Raw genomic sequence first — 20,414 nt, 5'->3', positions numbered from 1 at the left:
CCACTGCTTCATTCCATTTTCCATTAGATTATAGATGTAAATTGTTTTTGATGGTATGGTCTGTGCAGATTGAAATATTCAGAGCATATTCTGACTTTTAGTTAACACATCTGTAAGCAATTTGGCCATCACTGAATTCAACGTTTATCTCAATCGTAATAGACAAGGATAATGACAAATATAGTTTACAATGTTATTAAGTACATCATTTTATTTAATTGTGCGAATAAAAGGAATCGTCTCCCCGTCGGGGAATTGAACCCCGGTCTCCCGCGTGACAGGCGGGGATACTGACCACTATACTAACGAGGACATATTGGCTTCAGTTCAACAGTGCTCACCTCCATGAGGTTAGGGCATGCCTTCAATGAATTCACAGTATTGTAATAGGCAGCTTTGCTTCTTTTGGTTAGGAGAAGCAATCTTTTTTCATAAATGATTACAAATCAGAAATTCCTAGCCAAAAATAATCTGCTTTAATAAGAAATGATTGATTAAAATAAATACCTATTTATCGATCTGTCTATCTATCTTTCTATCTATCTATGTATATGTATATATATATATATATATATATACAATCAGCTCACTTTACCATTTGCAGCTTATAACCATTTACCACCAGGGGTCACTACTAACAAAAAGCATCCACTCCACTTCTAAATCTAGCCCCTAGAGTTGAGCAGAAGCATAAGATTCCCCACTGCTTCATTCCATTTCCATTAGATTATAGATGTAAATTGTTTTTGATGGTATGGTCTGTGCAGATTGAAATATTCAGAGCATATTCTGACTTTTAGTTAACACATCTGTAAGCAATTTGGCCATCACTGAATTCAACGTTTATCTCAATCGTAATAGACAAGGATAATGACAAATATAGTTTACAATGTTATTAAGTACATCTTTTTATTTAATAGTGTGAATAAAAGGAATCGTCTCCCCGTCGGGGAATTGAACCCCGGTCTCCCGCGTGACAGGCGGGGATACTGACCACTATACTAACGAGGACATATTGGCTTCAGTTCAACAGTGCTCACCTCCATGAGGTTAGGGCATGCCCTCAATCAATTCACAGTATTGTAATAGGCAGCTTTGCTTCTTTTGGTTAGGAGAAGCAATCTTTTTTCATAAATGATTACAAATCAGAAATTCCTAGCCAAAAATAATCTGCTTTAATAAGAAATGATTGATTAAAATAAATACCTATTTATCGATCTGTCTATCTATCTTTCTATCTATCTATGTATATGTATATATATATATATATATATATATATACAATCAGCTCACTTTACCATTTGCAGCTTATAACCATTTACCACCAGGGGTCACTACTAACAAAAAGCATCCACTCCACTTCTAAATCTAGCCCCTAGAGTTGAGCAGAAGCATAAGATTCCCCACTGCTTCATTCCATTTCCATTAGATTATAGATGTAAATTGTTTTTGATGGTATGGTCTGTGCAGATTGAAATATTCAGAGCATATTCTGACTTTTAGTTAACACATCTGTAAGCAATTTGGCCATCACTGAATTCAACGTTTATCTCAATCGTAATAGACAAGGATAATGACAAATATAGTTTACAATGTTATTAAGTACATCATTTTATTTAATTGTGTGAATAAAAGGAATCGTCTCCCCGTCGGGGAATTGAACCCCGGTCTCCCGTGTGACAGGCGGGGATACTGACCACTATACTAACGAGGACATATTGGCTTCAGTTCAACAGTGCTCACCTCCATGAGGTTAGGGCATGCCCTCAATCAATTCACAGTATTGTAATAGGCAGCTTTGCTTCTTTTGGTTAGGAGAAGCAATCTTTTTTCATAAATGATTACAAATCAGAAATTCCTAGCCAAAAATAATCTGCTTTAATAAGAAATGATTGATTAAAATAAATACCTATTTATCGATCTGTCTATCTATCTTTCTATCTATCTATGTATATGTATATATATATATATATATATATATATATACAATCAGCTCACTTTACCATTTGCAGCTTATAACCATTTACCACCAGGGGTCACTACTAACAAAAAGCATCCACTCCACTTCTAAATCTAGCCCCTAGAGTTGAGCAGAAGCATAAGATTCCCCACTGCTTCATTCCATTTCCATTAGATTATAGATGTAAATTGTTTTTGATGGTATGGTCTGTGCAGATTGAAATATTCAGAGCATATTCTGACTTTTAGTTAACACATCTGTAAGCAATTTGGCCATCACTGAATTCAACGTTTATCTCAATCGTAATAGACAAGGATAATGACAAATATAGTTTACAATGTTATTAAGTACATCATTTTATTTAATTGTGTGAATAAAAGGAATCGTCTCCCCGTCGGGGAATTGAACCCCGGTCTCCCGTGTGACAGGCGGGGATACTGACCACTATACTAACGAGGACATATTGGCTTCAGTTCAACAGTGCTCACCTCCATGAGGTTAGGGCATGCCCTCAATCAATTCACAGTATTGTAATAGGCAGCTTTGCTTCTTTTGGTTAGGAGAAGCAATCTTTTTTCATAAATGATTACAAATCAGAAATTCCTAGCCAAAAATAATCTGCTTTAATAAGAAATGATTGATTAAAATAAATACCTATCTATCGATCTGTCTATCTATCTTTCTATCTATCTATGTATATGTATATATATATATATATATATATACAATCAGCTCACTTTACCATTTGCAGCTTATAACCACTTACCACCAGGGGTCACTACTAACAAAAAGCATCCACTCCACTTCTAAATCTAGCCCCTAGAGTTGAGCAGAAGCATAAGATTCCCCACTGCTTCATTCCATTTTCCATTAGATTATAGATGTAAATTGTTTTTGATGGTATGGTCTGTGCAGATTGAAATATTCAGAGCATATTCTGACTTTTAGTTAACACATCTGTAAGCAATTTGTCCATCACTGAATTCAACGTTTATCTCAATCGTAATAGACAAGGATAATGACAAATATAGTTTACAATGTTATTAAGTACATCATTTTATTTAATTGTGCGAATAAAAGGAATCGTCTCCCCGTCGGGGAATTGAACCCCGGTCTCCCGCGTGACAGGCGGGGATACTGACCACTATACTAACGAGGACATATTGGCTTCAGTTCAACAGTGCTCACCTCCATGAGGTTAGGGCATGCCCTCAATCAATTCACAGTATTGTAATAGGCAGCTTTGCTTCTTTTGGTTAGGAGAAGCAATCTTTTTTCATAAATGATTACAAATCAGAAATTCCTAGCCAAAAATAATCTGCTTTAATAAGAAATGATTGATTAAAATAAATACCTATCTATCGATCTGTCTATCTATCTTTCTATCTATCTATGTATATGTATATATATATATATATATATATATACAATCAGCTCACTTTACCATTTGCAGCTTATAACCACTTACCACCAGGGGTCACTACTAACAAAAAGCATCCACTCCACTTCTAAATCTAGCCCCTAGAGTTGAGCAGAAGCATAAGATTCCCCACTGCTTCATTCCATTTTCCATTAGATTATAGATGTAAATTGTTTTTGATGGTATGGTCTGTGCAGATTGAAATATTCAGAGCATATTCTGACTTTTAGTTAACACATCTGTAAGCAATTTGGCCATCACTGAATTCAACGTTTATCTCAATCGTAATAGACAAGGATAATGACAAATATAGTTTACAATGTTATTAAGTACATCATTTTATTTAATTGTGCGAATAAAAGGAATCGTCTCCCCGTCGGGGAATTGAACCCCGGTCTCCCGCGTGACAGGCGGGGATACTGACCACTATACTAACGAGGACATATTGGCTTCAGTTCAACAGTGCTCACCTCCATGAGGTTAGGGCATGCCTTCAATGAATTCACAGTATTGTAATAGGCAGCTTTGCTTCTTTTGGTTAGGAGAAGCAATCTTTTTTCATAAATGATTACAAATCAGAAATTCCTAGCCAAAAATAATCTGCTTTAATAAGAAATGATTTATTAAAATAAATACCTATTTATCGATCTGTCTATCTATCTTTCTATCTATCTATGTATATGTATATATATATATATATATATATACAATCAGCTCACTTTACCATTTGCAGCTTATAACCATTTACCACCAGGGGTCACTACTAACAAAAAGCATCCACTCCACTTCTAAATCTAGCCCCTAGAGTTGAGCAGAAGCATAAGATTCCCCACTGCTTCATTCCATTTCCATTAGATTATAGATGTAAATTGTTTTTGATGGTATGGTCTGTGCAGATTGAAATATTCAGAGCATATTCTGACTTTTAGTTAACACATCTGTAAGCAATTTGGCCATCACTGAATTCAACGTTTATCTCAATCGTAATAGACAAGGATAATGACAAATATAGTTTACAATGTTATTAAGTACATCTTTTTATTTAATAGTGTGAATAAAAGGAATCGTCTCCCCGTCGGGGAATTGAACCCCGGTCTCCCGCGTGACAGGCGGGGATACTGACCACTATACTAACGAGGACATATTGGCTTCAGTTCAACAGTGCTCACCTCCATGAGGTTAGGGCATGCCCTCAATCAATTCACAGTATTGTAATAGGCAGCTTTGCTTCTTTTGGTTAGGAGAAGCAATCTTTTTTCATAAATGATTACAAATCAGAAATTCCTAGCCAAAAATAATCTGCTTTAATAAGAAATGATTGATTAAAATAAATACCTATTTATCGATCTGTCTATCTATCTTTCTATCTATCTATGTATATGTATATATATATATATATATATATATATACAATCAGCTCACTTTACCATTTGCAGCTTATAACCATTTACCACCAGGGGTCACTACTAACAAAAAGCATCCACTCCACTTCTAAATCTAGCCCCTAGAGTTGAGCAGAAGCATAAGATTCCCCACTGCTTCATTCCATTTCCATTAGATTATAGATGTAAATTGTTTTTGATGGTATGGTCTGTGCAGATTGAAATATTCAGAGCATATTCTGACTTTTAGTTAACACATCTGTAAGCAATTTGGCCATCACTGAATTCAACGTTTATCTCAATCGTAATAGACAAGGATAATGACAAATATAGTTTACAATGTTATTAAGTACATCATTTTATTTAATTGTGTGAATAAAAGGAATCATCTCCCCGTCGGGGAATTGAACCCCGGTCTCCCGTGTGACAGGCGGGGATACTGACCACTATACTAACGAGGACATATTGGCTTCAGTTCAACAGTGCTCACCTCCATGAGGTTAGGGCATGCCCTCAATCAATTCACAGTATTGTAATAGGCAGCTTTGCTTCTTTTGGTTAGGAGAAGCAATCTTTTTTCATAAATGATTACAAATCAGAAATTCCTAGCCAAAAATAATCTGCTTTAATAAGAAATGATTGATTAAAATAAATACCTATTTATCGATCTGTCTATCTATCTTTCTATCTATCTATGTATATGTATATATATATATATATATATATATATATACAATCAGCTCACTTTACCATTTGCAGCTTATAACCATTTACCACCAGGGGTCACTACTAACAAAAAGCATCCACTCCACTTCTAAATCTAGCCCCTAGAGTTGAGCAGAAGCATAAGATTCCCCACTGCTTCATTCCATTTCCATTAGATTATAGATGTAAATTGTTTTTGATGGTATGGTCTGTGCAGATTGAAATATTCAGAGCATATTCTGACTTTTAGTTAACACATCTGTAAGCAATTTGGCCATCACTGAATTCAACGTTTATCTCAATCGTAATAGACAAGGATAATGACAAATATAGTTTACAATGTTATTAAGTACATCATTTTATTTAATTGTGTGAATAAAAGGAATCGTCTCCCCGTCGGGGAATTGAACCCCGGTCTCCCGTGTGACAGGCGGGGATACTGACCACTATACTAACGAGGACATATTGGCTTCAGTTCAACAGTGCTCACCTCCATGAGGTTAGGGCATGCCCTCAATCAATTCACAGTATTGTAATAGGCAGCTTTGCTTCTTTTGGTTAGGAGAAGCAATCTTTTTTCATAAATGATTACAAATCAGAAATTCCTAGCCAAAAATAATCTGCTTTAATAAGAAATGATTGATTAAAATAAATACCTATCTATCGATCTGTCTATCTATCTTTCTATCTATCTATGTATATGTATATATATATATATATATATATACAATCAGCTCACTTTACCATTTGCAGCTTATAACCACTTACCACCAGGGGTCACTACTAACAAAAAGCATCCACTCCACTTCTAAATCTAGCCCCTAGAGTTGAGCAGAAGCATAAGATTCCCCACTGCTTCATTCCATTTCCATTAGATTATAGATGTAAATTGTTTTTGATGGTATGGTCTGTGCAGATTGAAATATTCAGAGCATATTCTGACTTTTAGTTAACACATCTGTAAGCAATTTGGCCATCACTGAATTCAACGTTTATCTCAATCGTAATAGACAAGGATAATGACAAATATAGTTTACAATGTTATTAAGTACATCTTTTTATTTAATAGTGTGAATAAAAGGAATCGTCTCCCCGTCGGGGAATTGAACCCCGGTCTCCCGCGTGACAGGCGGGGATACTGACCACTATACTAACGAGGACATATTGGCTTCAGTTCAACAGTGCTCACCTCCATGAGGTTAGGGCATGCCCTCAATCAATTCACAGTATTGTAATAGGCAGCTTTGCTTCTTTTGGTTAGGCGAAGCAATCTTTTTTCATAAATGATTACAAATCAGAAATTCCTAGCCAAAAATAATCTGCTTTAATAAGAAATGATTGATTAAAATAAATACCTATCTATCGATCTGTCTATCTATCTTTCTATCTATCTATGTATATGTATATATATATATATATATATATATATATATATATATATACAATCAGCTCACTTTACCATTTGCAGCTTATAACCATTTACCACCAGGGGTCACTACTAACAAAAAGCATCCACTCCACTTCTAAATCCAGCCCCTAGAGTTGAGCAGAAGCATAAGATTCCCCACTGCTTCATTCCATTTTCCATTAGATTACAGATGTAAATTGTTTTTGATGGTATGGTCTGTGCAGATTGAAATATTCAGAGCATATTCTGACTTTTAGTTAACACATCTGTAAGCAATTTGGCCATCACTGAATTCAACGTTTATCTCAATCGTAATAGACAAGGATAATGACAAATATAGTTTACAATGTTATTAAGTACATCATTTTATTTAATTGTGTGAATAAAAGGAATCGTCTCCCCGTCGGGGAATTGAACCCCGGTCTCCCGCGTGACAGGCGGGGATACTGACCACTATACTAACGAGGACATATTGGCTTCAGTTCAACAGTGCTCACCTCCATGAGGTTAGGGCATGCCCTCAATCAATTCACAGTATTGTAATAGGCAGCTTTGCTTCTTTTGGTTAGGAGAAGCAATCTTTTTTCATAAATGATTACAAATCAGAAATTCCTAGCCAAAAATAATCTGCTTTAATAAGAAATGATTGATTAAAATAAATACCTATTTATCGATCTGTCTATCTATCTTTCTATCTATCTATGTATATGTATATATATATATATAGATATATACAATCAGCTCACTTTACCATTTGCAGCTTATAACCATTTACCACCAGGGGTCACTATTAACAAAAAGCATCCACTCCACTTCTAAATCTAGCCCCTAGAGTTGAGCAGAAGCATAAGATTCCCCACTGCTTCATTCCATTTTCCATTAGATTATAGATGTAAATTGTTTTTGATGGTATGGTCTGTGCAGATTGAAATATTCAGAGCATATTCTGACTTTTAGTTAACACATCTGTAAGCAATTTGGCCATCACTGAATTCAACGTTTATCTCAATCGTAATAGACAAGGATAATGACAAATATAGTTTACAATGTTATTAAGTACATCATTTTATTTAATTATGTGAATAAAAGGAATCGTCTCCCCGTCGGGGAATTGAACCCCGGTCTCCCGCGTGACAGGCGGGGATACTGACCACTATACTAACGAGGACATATTGGCTTCAGTTCAACAGTGCTCACCTTCATGAGGTTAGGGCATGCCCTCAATCAATTCACAGTATTGTAATAGGCAGCTTTGCTTCTTTTGGTTAGGAGAAGTAATCTTTTTTCATAAATGATTACAAATCAGAAATTCCTAGCCAAAAATAATCTGCTTTAATAAGAAATGATTGATTAAAATAAATACCTATTTATCGATCTGTCTATCTATCTTTCTATCTATCTATGTATATGTATATATATATATATATATATATATATATATATATATATATATATATATATATACAATCAGCTCACTTTAACATTTGCAGCTTATAACCATTTACCACCAGGGGTCACTACTAACAAAAAGCATCCACTCCACTTCTAAATCCAGCCCCTAGAGTTGAGCAGAAGCATAAGATTCCCCACTGCTTCATTCCATTTTCCATTAGATTACAGATGTAAATTGTTTTTGATGGTATGGTCTGTGCAGATTGAAATATTCAGAGCATATTCTGACTTTTAGTTAACACATCTGTAAGCAATTTGGCCATCACTGAATTCAACGTTTATCTCAATCGTAATAGAGAAGGATAATGACAAATATAGTTTACAATGTTATTAAGTACATCATTTTATTTAATTGTGTGAATAAAAGGAATCGTCTCCCCGTCGGGGAATTGAACCCCGGTCTCCCGCGTGACAGGCGGGGATACTGACCACTATACTAACGAGGACATATTGGCTTCAGTTCAACAGTGCTCACCTCCATGAGGTTAGGGCATGCCCTCAATCAATTCACAGTATTGTAATAGGCAGCTTTGCTTCTTTTGGTTAGGAGAAGCAATCTTTTTTCATAAATGATTACAAATCAGAAATTCCTAGCCAAAAATAATCTGCTTTAATAAGAAATGATTGATTAAAATAAATACCTATCTATCGATCTGTCTATCTATCTTTCTATCTATCTATGTATATGTATATATATATATATATATATATATACAATCAGCTCACTTTACCATTTGCAGCTTATAACCACTTACCACCAGGGGTCACTACTAACAAAAAGCATCCACTCCACTTCTAAATCTAGCCCCTAGAGTTGAGCAGAAGCATAAGATTCCCCACTGCTTCATTCCATTTTCCATTAGATTATAGATGTAAATTGTTTTTGATGGTATGGTCTGTGCAGATTGAAATATTCAGAGCATATTCTGACTTTTAGTTAACACATCTGTAAGCAATTTGGCCATCACTGAATTCAACGTTTATCTCAATCGTAATAGACAAGGATAATGACAAATATAGTTTACAATGTTATTAAGTACATCATTTTATTTAATTGTGCGAATAAAAGGAATCGTCTCCCCGTCGGGGAATTGAACCCCGGTCTCCCGCGTGACAGGCGGGGATACTGACCACTATACTAACGAGGACATATTGGCTTCAGTTCAACAGTGCTCACCTCCATGAGGTTAGGGCATGCCTTCAATGAATTCACAGTATTGTAATAGGCAGCTTTGCTTCTTTTGGTTAGGAGAAGCAATCTTTTTTCATAAATGATTACAAATCAGAAATTCCTAGCCAAAAATAATCTGCTTTAATAAGAAATGATTGATTAAAATAAATACCTATTTATCGATCTGTCTATCTATCTTTCTATCTATCTATGTATATGTATATATATATATATATATATATACAATCAGCTCACTTTACCATTTGCAGCTTATAACCATTTACCACCAGGGGTCACTACTAACAAAAAGCATCCACTCCACTTCTAAATCTAGCCCCTAGAGTTGAGCAGAAGCATAAGATTCCCCACTGCTTCATTCCATTTCCATTAGATTATAGATGTAAATTGTTTTTGATGGTATGGTCTGTGCAGATTGAAATATTCAGAGCATATTCTGACTTTTAGTTAACACATCTGTAAGCAATTTGGCCATCACTGAATTCAACGTTTATCTCAATCGTAATAGACAAGGATAATGACAAATATAGTTTACAATGTTATTAAGTACATCTTTTTATTTAATAGTGTGAATAAAAGGAATCGTCTCCCCGTCGGGGAATTGAACCCCGGTCTCCCGCGTGACAGGCGGGGATACTGACCACTATACTAACGAGGACATATTGGCTTCAGTTCAACAGTGCTCACCTCCATGAGGTTAGGGCATGCCCTCAATCAATTCACAGTATTGTAATAGGCAGCTTTGCTTCTTTTGGTTAGGCGAAGCAATCTTTTTTCATAAATGATTACAAATCAGAAATTCCTAGCCAAAAATAATCTGCTTTAATAAGAAATGATTGATTAAAATAAATACCTATCTATCGATCTGTCTATCTATCTTTCTATCTATCTATGTATATATATATATATATATATATATATATACAATCAGCTCACTTTACCATTTGCAGCTTATAACCATTTACCACCAGGGGTCACTACTAACAAAAAGCATCCACTCCACTTCTAAATCCAGCCCCTAGAGTTGAGCAGAAGCATAAGATTCCCCACTGCTTCATTCCATTTTCCATTAGATTACAGATGTAAATTGTTTTTGATGGTATGGTCTGTGCAGATTGAAATATTCAGAGCATATTCTGACTTTTAGTTAACACATCTGTAAGCAATTTGGCCATCACTGAATTCAACGTTTATCTCAATCGTAATAGACAAGGATAATGACAAATATAGTTTACAATGTTATTAAGTACATCATTTTATTTAATTGTGTGAATAAAAGGAATCGTCTCCCCGTCGGGGAATTGAACCCCGGTCTCCCGCGTGACAGGCGGGGATACTGACCACTATACTAACGAGGACATATTGGCTTCAGTTCAACAGTGCTCACCTCCATGAGGTTAGGGCATGCCCTCAATCAATTCACAGTATTGTAATAGGCAGCTTTGCTTCTTTTGGTTAGGAGAAGCAATCTTTTTTCATAAATGATTACAAATCAGAAATTCCTAGCCAAAAATAATCTGCTTTAATAAGAAATGATTGATTAAAATAAATACCTATTTATCGATCTGTCTATCTATCTTTCTATCTATCTATGTATATGTATATATATATATATAGATATATACAATCAGCTCACTTTACCATTTGCAGCTTATAACCATTTACCACCAGGGGTCACTATTAACAAAAAGCATCCACTCCACTTCTAAATCTAGCCCCTAGAGTTGAGCAGAAGCATAAGATTCCCCACTGCTTCATTCCATTTTCCATTAGATTATAGATGTAAATTGTTTTTGATGGTATGGTCTGTGCAGATTGAAATATTCAGAGCATATTCTGACTTTTAGTTAACACATCTGTAAGCAATTTGGCCATCACTGAATTCAACGTTTATCTCAATCGTAATAGACAAGGATAATGACAAATATAGTTTACAATGTTATTAAGTACATCATTTTATTTAATTGTGTGAATAAAAGGAATCGTCTCCCCGTCGGGGAATTGAACCCCGGTCTCCCGCGTGACAGGCGGGGATACTGACCACTATACTAACGAGGACATATTGGCTTCAGTTCAACAGTGCTCACCTTCATGAGGTTAGGGCATGCCCTCAATCAATTCACAGTATTGTAATAGGCAGCTTTGCTTCTTTTGGTTAGGAGAAGTAATCTTTTTTCATAAATGATTACAAATCAGAAATTCCTAGCCAAAAATAATCTGCTTTAATAAGAAATGATTGATTAAAATAAATACCTATTTATCGATCTGTCTATCTATCTTTCTATCTATCTATGTATATGTATATATATATATATATATATATATATATATATATATATATATATATATATATATATATATACAATCAGCTCACTTTAACATTTGCAGCTTATAACCATTTACCACCAGGGGTCACTACTAACAAAAAGCATCCACTCCACTTCTAAATCCAGCCCCTAGAGTTGAGCAGAAGCATAAGATTCCCCACTGCTTCATTCCATTTTCCATTAGATTACAGATGTAAATTGTTTTTGATGGTATGGTCTGTGCAGATTGAAATATTCAGAGCATATTCTGACTTTTAGTTAACACATCTGTAAGCAATTTGGCCATCACTGAATTCAACGTTTATCTCAATCGTAATAGAGAAGGATAATGACAAATATAGTTTACAATGTTATTAAGTACATCATTTTATTTAATTGTGTGAATAAAAGGAATCGTCTCCCCGTCGGGGAATTGAACCCCGGTCTCCCGCGTGACAGGCGGGGATACTGACCACTATACTAACGAGGACATATTGGCTTCAGTTCAACAGTGCTCACCTCCATGAGGTTAGGGCATGCCCTCAATCAATTCACAGTATTGTAATAGGCAGCTTTGCTTCTTTTGGTTAGGAGAAGCAATCTTTTTTCATAAATGATTACAAATCAGAAATTCCTAGCCAAAAATAATCTGCTTTAATAAGAAATGATTGATTAAAATAAATACCTATCTATCGATCTGTCTATCTATCTTTCTATCTATCTATGTATATGTATATATATATATATATATATATATACAATCAGCTCACTTTACCATTTGCAGCTTATAACCACTTACCACCAGGGGTCACTACTAACAAAAAGCATCCACTCCACTTCTAAATCTAGCCCCTAGAGTTGAGCAGAAGCATAAGATTCCCCACTGCTTCATTCCATTTTCCATTAGATTATAGATGTAAATTGTTTTTGATGGTATGGTCTGTGCAGATTGAAATATTCAGAGCATATTCTGACTTTTAGTTAACACATCTGTAAGCAATTTGGCCATCACTGAATTCAACGTTTATCTCAATCGTAATAGACAAGGATAATGACAAATATAGTTTACAATGTTATTAAGTACATCATTTTATTTAATTGTGCGAATAAAAGGAATCGTCTCCCCGTCGGGGAATTGAACCCCGGTCTCCCGCGTGACAGGCGTGGATACTGACCACTATACTAACGAGGACATATTGGCTTCAGTTCAACAGTGCTCACCTCCATGAGGTTAGGGCATGCCCTCAATGAATTCACAGTATTGTAATAGGCAGCTTTGCTTCTTTTGGTTAGGAGAAGCAATCTTTTTTCATAAATGATTACAAATCAGAAATTCCTAGCCAAAAATAATCTGCTTTAATAAGAAATGATTGATTAAAATAAATACCTATTTATCGATCTGTCTATCTATCTTTCTATCTATCTATGTATATGTATATATATATATATATATATATATATACAATCAGCTCACTTTACCATTTGCAGCTTATAACCACTTACCACCAGGGGTCACTACTAACAAAAAGCATCCACTCCACTTCTAAATCTAGCCCCTAGAGTTGAGCAGAAGCATAAGATTCCCCACTGCTTCATTCCATTTCCATTAGATTATAGATGTAAATTGTTTTTGATGGTATGGTCTGTGCAGATTGAAATATTCAGAGCATATTCTGACTTTTAGTTAACACATCTGTAAGCAATTTGGCCATCACTGAATTCAACGTTTATCTCAATCGTAATAGACAAGGATAATGACAAATATAGTTTACAATGTTATTAAGTACATCTTTTTATTTAATAGTGTGAATAAAAGGAATCGTCTCCCCGTCGGGGAATTGAACCCCGGTCTCCCGCGTGACAGGCGGGGATACTGACCACTATACTAACGAGGACATATTGGCTTCAGTTCAACAGTGCTCACCTCCATGAGGTTAGGGCATGCCCTCAATCAATTCACAGTATTGTAATAGGCAGCTTTGCTTCTTTTGGTTAGGCGAAGCAATCTTTTTTCATAAATGATTACAAATCAGAAATTCCTAGCCAAAAATAATCTGCTTTAATAAGAAATGATTGATTAAAATAAATACCTATCTATCGATCTGTCTATCTATCTTTCTATCTATCTATGTATATGTATATATATATATATATATATATATATATATATATACAATCAGCTCACTTTACCATTTGCAGCTTATAACCATTTACCACCAGGGGTCACTACTAACAAAAAGCATCCACTCCACTTCTAAATCCAGCCCCTAGAGTTGAGCAGAAGCATAAGATTCCCCACTGCTTCATTCCATTTTCCATTAGATTACAGATGTAAATTGTTTTTGATGGTATGGTCTGTGCAGATTGAAATATTCAGAGCATATTCTGACTTTTAGTTAACACATCTGTAAGCAATTTGGCCATCACTGAATTCAACGTTTATCTCAATCGTAATAGACAAGGATAATGACAAATATAGTTTACAATGTTATTAAGTACATCATTTTATTTAATTGTGTGAATAAAAGGAATCGTCTCCCCGTCGGGGAATTGAACCCCGGTCTCCCGCGTGACAGGCGGGGATACTGACCACTATACTAACGAGGACATATTGGCTTCAGTTCAACAGTGCTCACCTCCATGAGGTTAGGGCATGCCCTCAATCAATTCACAGTATTGTAATAGGCAGCTTTGCTTCCTTTGGTTAGGAGAAGCAATCTTTTTTCATAAATGATTACAAATCAGAAATTCCTAGCCAAAAATAATCTGCTTTAATAAGAAATGATTGATTAAAATAAATACCTATCTATCGATCTGTCTATCTATCTTTCTATCTATCTATGTATATGTATATATATATATATATATATATATACAATCAGCTCACTTTACCATTTGCAGCTTATAACCACTTACCACCAGGGGTCACTACTAACAAAAAGCATCCACTCCACTTCTAAATCTAGCCCCTAGAGTTGAGCAGAAGCATAAGATTCCCCACTGCTTCATTCCATTTTCCATTAGATTATAGATGTAAATTGTTTTTGATGGTATGGTCTGTGCAGATTGAAATATTCAGAGCATATTCTGACTTTTAGTTAACACATCTGTAAGCAATTTGGCCATCACTGAATTCAACGTTTATCTCAATCATAATAGACAAGGATAATGACAAATATAGTTTACAATGTTATTAAGTACAGCATTTTATTTAATTGTGTGAATAAAAGGAATCGTCTCCCCGTCGGGGAATTGAACCCCGGTCTCCCGCGTGACAGGCGGGGATACTGACCACTATACTAACGAGGACATATTGGCTTCAGTTCAACAGTGCTCACCTCCATGAGGTTAGGGCATGCCCTCAATCAATTCACAGTATTGTAATAGGCAGCTTTGCTTCTTTTGGTTAGGAGAAGCAATCTTTTTTCATAAATGATTACAAATCAGAAATTCCTAGCCAAAAATAATCTGCTTTAATAAGAAATGATTGATTAAAATAAATACCTATTTATCGATCTGTCTATCTATCTTTCTATCTATCTATGTATATGTATATATATATATATAGATATATACAATCAGCTCACTTTACCATTTGCAGCTTATAACCATTTACCACCAGGGGTCACTATTAACAAAAAGCATCCACTCCACTTCTAAATCTAGCCCCTAGAGTTGAGCAGAAGCATAAGATTCCCCACTGCTTCATTCCATTTTCCATTAGATTATAGATGTAAATTGTTTTTGATGGTATGGTCTGTGCAGATTGAAATATTCAGAGCATATTCTGACTTTTAGTTAACACATCTGTAAGCAATTTGGCCATCACTGAATTCAACGTTTATCTCAATCGTAATAGACAAGGATAATGACAAATATAGTTTACAATGTTAATAAGTACATCATTTTATTTAATTGTGTGAATAAAAGGAATCGTCTCCCCGTCGGGGAATTGAACCCCGGTCTCCCGCGTGACAGGCGGGGATACTGACCACTATACTAACGAGGACATATTGGCTTCAGTTCAACAGTGCTCACCTTCATGAGGTTAGGGCATGCCCTCAATCAATTCACAGTATTGTAATAGGCAGCTTTGCTTCTTTTGGTTAGGAGAAGTAATCTTTTTTCATAAATGATTACAAATCAGAAATTCCTAGCCAAAAATAATCTGCTTTAATAAGAAATGATTGATTAAAATAAATACCTATTTATCGATCTGTCTATCTATCTTTCTATCTATCTATGTATATGTATATATATATATATATATATATATATATATATATATATATATATATATATACAATCAGCTCACTTTAACATTTGCAGCTTATAACCATTTACCACCAGGGGTCACTACTAACAAAAAGCATCCACTCCACTTCTAAATCCAGCCCCTAGAGTTGAGCAGAAGCATAAGATTCCCCACTGCTTCATTCCATTTTCCATTAGATTACAGATGTAAATTGTTTTTGATGGTATGGTCTGTGCAGATTGAAATATTCAGAGCATATTCTGACTTTTAGTTAACACATCTGTAAGCAATTTGGCCATCACTGAATTCAACGTTTATCTCAATCGTAATAGAGAAGGATAATGACAAATATAGTTTACAATGTTATTAAGTACATCATTTTATTTAATTGTGTGAATAAAAGGAATCGTCTCCCCGTCGGGGAATTGAACCCCGGTCTCCCGCGTGACAGGCGGGGATACTGACCACTATACTAACGAGGACATATTGGCTTCAGTTCAACAGTGCTCACCTCCATGAGGTTAGGGCATGCCCTCAATCAATTCACAGTATTGTAATAGGCAGCTTTGCTTCTTTTGGTTAGGAGAAGCAATCTTTTTTCATAAATGATTACAAATCAGAAATTCCTAGCCAAAAATAATCTGCTTTAATAAGAAATGATTGATTAAAATAAATACCTATCTATCGATCTGTCTATCTATCTTTCTATCTATCTATGTATATGTATATATATATATATATATATATATACAATCAGCTCACTTTACCATTTGCAGCTTATAACCACTTACCACCAGGGGTCACTACTAACAAAAAGCATCCACTCCACTTCTAAATCTAGCCCCTAGAGTTGAGCAGAAGCATAAGATTCCCCACTGCTTCATTCCATTTTCCATTAGATTATAGATGTAAATTGTTTTTGATGGTATGGTCTGTGCAGATTGAAATATTCAGAGCATATTCTGACTTTTAGTTAACACATCTGTAAGCAATTTGGCCATCACTGAATTCAACGTTTATCTCAATCGTAATAGACAAGGATAATGACAAATATAGTTTACAATGTTATTAAGTACATCATTTTATTTAATTGTGCGAATAAAAGGAATCGTCTCCCCGTCGGGGAATTGAACCCCGGTCTCCCGCGTGACAGGCGTGGATACTGACCACTATACTAACGAGGACATATTGGCTTCAGTTCAACAGTGCTCACCTCCATGAGGTTAGGGCATGCCCTCAATGAATTCACAGTATTGTAATAGGCAGCTTTGCTTCTTTTGGTTAGGAGAAGCAATCTTTTTTCATAAATGATTACAAATCAGAAATTCCTAGCCAAAAATAATCTGCTTTAATAAGAAATGATTGATTAAAATAAATACCTATTTATCGATCTGTCTATCTATCTTTCTATCTATCTATGTATATGTATATATATATATATATATATATATATACAATCAGCTCACTTTACCATTTGCAGCTTATAACCACTTACCACCAGGGGTCACTACTAACAAAAAGCATCCACTCCACTTCTAAATCTAGCCCCTAGAGTTGAGCAGAAGCATAAGATTCCCCACTGCTTCATTCCATTTTCCATTAGATTATAGATGTAAATTGTTTTTGATGGTATGGTCTGTGCAGATTGAAATATTCAGAGCATATTCTGACTTTTAGTTAACACATCTGTAAGCAATTTGGCCATCACTGAATTCAACGTTTATCTCAATCGTAATAGACAAGGATAATGACAAATATAGTTTACAATGTTATTAAGTACATCTTTTTATTTAATAGTGTGAATAAAAGGAATCGTCTCCCCGTCGGGGAATTGAACCCCGGTCTCCCGCGTGACAGGCGGGGATACTGACCACTATACTAACGAGGACATATTGGCTTCAGTTCAACAGTGCTCACCTCCATGAGGTTAGGGCATGCCCTCAATCAATTCACAGTATTGTAATAGGCAGCTTTGCTTCTTTTGGTTAGGCGAAGCAATCTTTTTTCATAAATGATTACAAATCAGAAATTCCTAGCCAAAAATAATCTGCTTTAATAAGAAATGATTGATTAAAATAAATACCTATCTATCGATCTGTCTATCTATCTTTCTATCTATCTATGTATATGTATATATATATATATATATATATATATATATATATATATATACAATCAGCTCACTTTACCATTTGCAGCTTATAACCATTTACCACCAGGGGTCACTACTAACAAAAAGCATCCACTCCACTTCTAAATCCAGCCCCTAGAGTTGAGCAGAAGCATAAGATTCCCCACTGCTTCATTCCATTTTCCATTAGATTACAGATGTAAATTGTTTTTGATGGTATGGTCTGTGCAGATTGAAATATTCAGAGCATATTCTGACTTTTAGTTAACACATCTGTAAGCAATTTGGCCATCACTGAATTCAACGTTTATCTCAATCGTAATAGACAAGGATAATGACAAATATAGTTTACAATGTTATTAAGTACATCATTTTATTTAATTGTGTGAATAAAAGGAATCGTCTCCCCGTCGGGGAATTGAACCCCGGTCTCCCGCGTGACAGGCGGGGATACTGACCACTATACTAACGAGGACATATTGGCTTCAGTTCAACAGTGCTCACCTCCATGAGGTTAGGGCATGCCCTCAATCAATTCACAGTATTGTAATAGGCAGCTTTGCTTCCTTTGGTTAGGAGAAGCAATCTTTTTTCATAAATGATTACAAATCAGAAATTCCTAGCCAAAAATAATCTGCTTTAATGAGAAATGATTGATTAAAATAAATACCTATCTATCGATCTGTCTATCTATCTTTCTATCTATCTATGTATATGTATATATATATATATATATATATATACAATCAGCTCACTTTACCATTTGCAGCTTATAACCACTTACCACCAGGGGTCACTACTAACAAAAAGCATCCACTCCACTTCTAAATCTAGCCCCTAGAGTTGAGCAGAAGCATAAGATTCCCCACTGCTTCATTCCATTTTCCATTAGATTATAGATGTAAATTGTTTTTGATGGTATGGTCTGTGCAGATTGAAATATTCAGAGCATATTCTGACTTTTAGTTAACACATCTGTAAGCAATTTGGCCATCACTGAATTCAACGTTTATCTCAATCATAATAGACAAGGATAATGACAAATATAGTTTACAATGTTATTAAGTACAGCATTTTATTTAATTGTGTGAATAAAAGGAATCGTCTCCCCGTCGGGGAATTGAACCCCGGTCTCCCGCGTGACAGGCGGGGATACTGACCACTATACTAACGAGGACATATTGGCTTCAGTTCAACAGTGCTCACCTCCATGAGGTTAGGGCATGCCCTCAATCAATTCACAGTATTGTAATAGGCAGCTTTGCTTCTTTTGGTTAGGAGAAGCAATCTTTTTTCATAAATGATTACAAATCAGAAATTCCTAGCCAAAAATAATCTGCTTTAATAAGAAATGATTGATTAAAATAAATACCTATTTATCGATCTGTCTATCTATCTTTCTATCTATCTATGTATATGTATATGTATATATATATATATAGATATATACAATCAGCTCACTTTACCATTTGCAGCTTATAACCATTTACCACCAGGGGTCACTATTAACAAAAAGCATCCACTCCACTTCTAAATCTAGCCCCTAGAGTTGAGCAGAAGCATAAGATTCCCCACTGCTTCATTCCATTTTCCATTAGATTATAGATGTAAATTGTTTTTGATGGTATGGTCTGTGCAGATTGAAATATTCAGAGCATATTCTGACTTTTAGTTAACTCATCTGTAAGCAATTTGGCCATCACTGAATTCAACGTTTATCTCAATCGTAATAGACAAGGATAATGACAAATATAGTTTACAATGTTATTAAGTACATCATTTTATTTAATTGTGTGAATAAAAGGAATCGTCTCCCCGTCGGGGAATTGAACCCCGGTCTCCCGCGTGACAGGCGGGGATACTGACCACTATACTAACGAGGACATATTGGCTTCAGTTCAACAGTGCTCACCTTCATGAGGTTAGGGCATGCCCTCAATCAATTCACAGTATTGTAATAGGCAGCTTTGCTTCTTTTGGTTAGGAGAAGTAATCTTTTTTCATAAATGATTACAAATCAGAAATTCCTAGCCAAAAATAATCTGCTTTAATAAGAAATGATTGATTAAAATAAATACCTATTTATCGATCTGTCTATCTATCTTTCTATCTATCTATGTATATGTATATATATATATATATATATATATATACAATCAGCTCACTTTACCATTTGCAGCTTATAACCACTTACCACCAGGGGTCA

General features: G+C 35.1%; 23 non-coding genes across 23 annotated transcripts; all 23 read right to left on the bottom strand.

Moving 5' to 3' along the window:
- Nucleotides 1-240: 240 nt before the first annotated feature.
- Nucleotides 241-312, bottom strand: TRNAD-GUC (transfer RNA aspartic acid (anticodon GUC)). The gene has a single exon. It is a non-coding gene; the product is annotated as a tRNA-Asp (tRNA).
- A 627-nt stretch (nucleotides 313-939) lies between these two features.
- TRNAD-GUC (transfer RNA aspartic acid (anticodon GUC)) lies at nucleotides 940-1,011 on the bottom strand. The gene has a single exon. It is a non-coding gene; the product is annotated as a tRNA-Asp (tRNA).
- Nucleotides 1,012-3,047: 2,036 nt separating this feature from the next.
- TRNAD-GUC (transfer RNA aspartic acid (anticodon GUC)) lies at nucleotides 3,048-3,119 on the bottom strand. The gene has a single exon. It is a non-coding gene; the product is annotated as a tRNA-Asp (tRNA).
- A 630-nt stretch (nucleotides 3,120-3,749) lies between these two features.
- On the bottom strand, nucleotides 3,750-3,821 carry TRNAD-GUC (transfer RNA aspartic acid (anticodon GUC)). The gene has a single exon. It is a non-coding gene; the product is annotated as a tRNA-Asp (tRNA).
- A 627-nt stretch (nucleotides 3,822-4,448) lies between these two features.
- TRNAD-GUC (transfer RNA aspartic acid (anticodon GUC)) lies at nucleotides 4,449-4,520 on the bottom strand. Its single transcript has one exon. It is a non-coding gene; the product is annotated as a tRNA-Asp (tRNA).
- A 2,035-nt stretch (nucleotides 4,521-6,555) lies between these two features.
- Nucleotides 6,556-6,627, bottom strand: TRNAD-GUC (transfer RNA aspartic acid (anticodon GUC)). The gene has a single exon. It is a non-coding gene; the product is annotated as a tRNA-Asp (tRNA).
- A 644-nt stretch (nucleotides 6,628-7,271) lies between these two features.
- Nucleotides 7,272-7,343, bottom strand: TRNAD-GUC (transfer RNA aspartic acid (anticodon GUC)). The gene has a single exon. It is a non-coding gene; the product is annotated as a tRNA-Asp (tRNA).
- Nucleotides 7,344-7,971: 628 nt separating this feature from the next.
- On the bottom strand, nucleotides 7,972-8,043 carry TRNAD-GUC (transfer RNA aspartic acid (anticodon GUC)). The gene has a single exon. It is a non-coding gene; the product is annotated as a tRNA-Asp (tRNA).
- Nucleotides 8,044-8,701: 658 nt separating this feature from the next.
- Nucleotides 8,702-8,773, bottom strand: TRNAD-GUC (transfer RNA aspartic acid (anticodon GUC)). Its single transcript has one exon. It is a non-coding gene; the product is annotated as a tRNA-Asp (tRNA).
- Nucleotides 8,774-9,403: 630 nt separating this feature from the next.
- On the bottom strand, nucleotides 9,404-9,475 carry TRNAD-GUC (transfer RNA aspartic acid (anticodon GUC)). Its single transcript has one exon. It is a non-coding gene; the product is annotated as a tRNA-Asp (tRNA).
- A 627-nt stretch (nucleotides 9,476-10,102) lies between these two features.
- On the bottom strand, nucleotides 10,103-10,174 carry TRNAD-GUC (transfer RNA aspartic acid (anticodon GUC)). The gene has a single exon. It is a non-coding gene; the product is annotated as a tRNA-Asp (tRNA).
- Nucleotides 10,175-10,802: 628 nt separating this feature from the next.
- TRNAD-GUC (transfer RNA aspartic acid (anticodon GUC)) lies at nucleotides 10,803-10,874 on the bottom strand. The gene has a single exon. It is a non-coding gene; the product is annotated as a tRNA-Asp (tRNA).
- Nucleotides 10,875-11,502: 628 nt separating this feature from the next.
- On the bottom strand, nucleotides 11,503-11,574 carry TRNAD-GUC (transfer RNA aspartic acid (anticodon GUC)). The gene has a single exon. It is a non-coding gene; the product is annotated as a tRNA-Asp (tRNA).
- A 666-nt stretch (nucleotides 11,575-12,240) lies between these two features.
- Nucleotides 12,241-12,312, bottom strand: TRNAD-GUC (transfer RNA aspartic acid (anticodon GUC)). The gene has a single exon. It is a non-coding gene; the product is annotated as a tRNA-Asp (tRNA).
- Nucleotides 12,313-13,645: 1,333 nt separating this feature from the next.
- Nucleotides 13,646-13,717, bottom strand: TRNAD-GUC (transfer RNA aspartic acid (anticodon GUC)). Its single transcript has one exon. It is a non-coding gene; the product is annotated as a tRNA-Asp (tRNA).
- Nucleotides 13,718-14,357: 640 nt separating this feature from the next.
- TRNAD-GUC (transfer RNA aspartic acid (anticodon GUC)) lies at nucleotides 14,358-14,429 on the bottom strand. Its single transcript has one exon. It is a non-coding gene; the product is annotated as a tRNA-Asp (tRNA).
- A 630-nt stretch (nucleotides 14,430-15,059) lies between these two features.
- TRNAD-GUC (transfer RNA aspartic acid (anticodon GUC)) lies at nucleotides 15,060-15,131 on the bottom strand. Its single transcript has one exon. It is a non-coding gene; the product is annotated as a tRNA-Asp (tRNA).
- A 628-nt stretch (nucleotides 15,132-15,759) lies between these two features.
- On the bottom strand, nucleotides 15,760-15,831 carry TRNAD-GUC (transfer RNA aspartic acid (anticodon GUC)). Its single transcript has one exon. It is a non-coding gene; the product is annotated as a tRNA-Asp (tRNA).
- A 656-nt stretch (nucleotides 15,832-16,487) lies between these two features.
- Nucleotides 16,488-16,559, bottom strand: TRNAD-GUC (transfer RNA aspartic acid (anticodon GUC)). The gene has a single exon. It is a non-coding gene; the product is annotated as a tRNA-Asp (tRNA).
- Nucleotides 16,560-17,893: 1,334 nt separating this feature from the next.
- TRNAD-GUC (transfer RNA aspartic acid (anticodon GUC)) lies at nucleotides 17,894-17,965 on the bottom strand. The gene has a single exon. It is a non-coding gene; the product is annotated as a tRNA-Asp (tRNA).
- A 646-nt stretch (nucleotides 17,966-18,611) lies between these two features.
- On the bottom strand, nucleotides 18,612-18,683 carry TRNAD-GUC (transfer RNA aspartic acid (anticodon GUC)). The gene has a single exon. It is a non-coding gene; the product is annotated as a tRNA-Asp (tRNA).
- A 630-nt stretch (nucleotides 18,684-19,313) lies between these two features.
- TRNAD-GUC (transfer RNA aspartic acid (anticodon GUC)) lies at nucleotides 19,314-19,385 on the bottom strand. The gene has a single exon. It is a non-coding gene; the product is annotated as a tRNA-Asp (tRNA).
- A 634-nt stretch (nucleotides 19,386-20,019) lies between these two features.
- On the bottom strand, nucleotides 20,020-20,091 carry TRNAD-GUC (transfer RNA aspartic acid (anticodon GUC)). The gene has a single exon. It is a non-coding gene; the product is annotated as a tRNA-Asp (tRNA).
- Nucleotides 20,092-20,414: the final 323 nt, after the last annotated feature.

The sequence above is a fragment of the Triturus cristatus genome, chromosome 4_1 (assembly GCF_964204655.1).
Source record: "Triturus cristatus chromosome 4_1, aTriCri1.1, whole genome shotgun sequence".
Taxonomy (NCBI): domain Eukaryota; kingdom Metazoa; phylum Chordata; class Amphibia; order Caudata; family Salamandridae; genus Triturus; species Triturus cristatus.
This window is presented reverse-complemented; position numbering and strand designations above follow the sequence as displayed.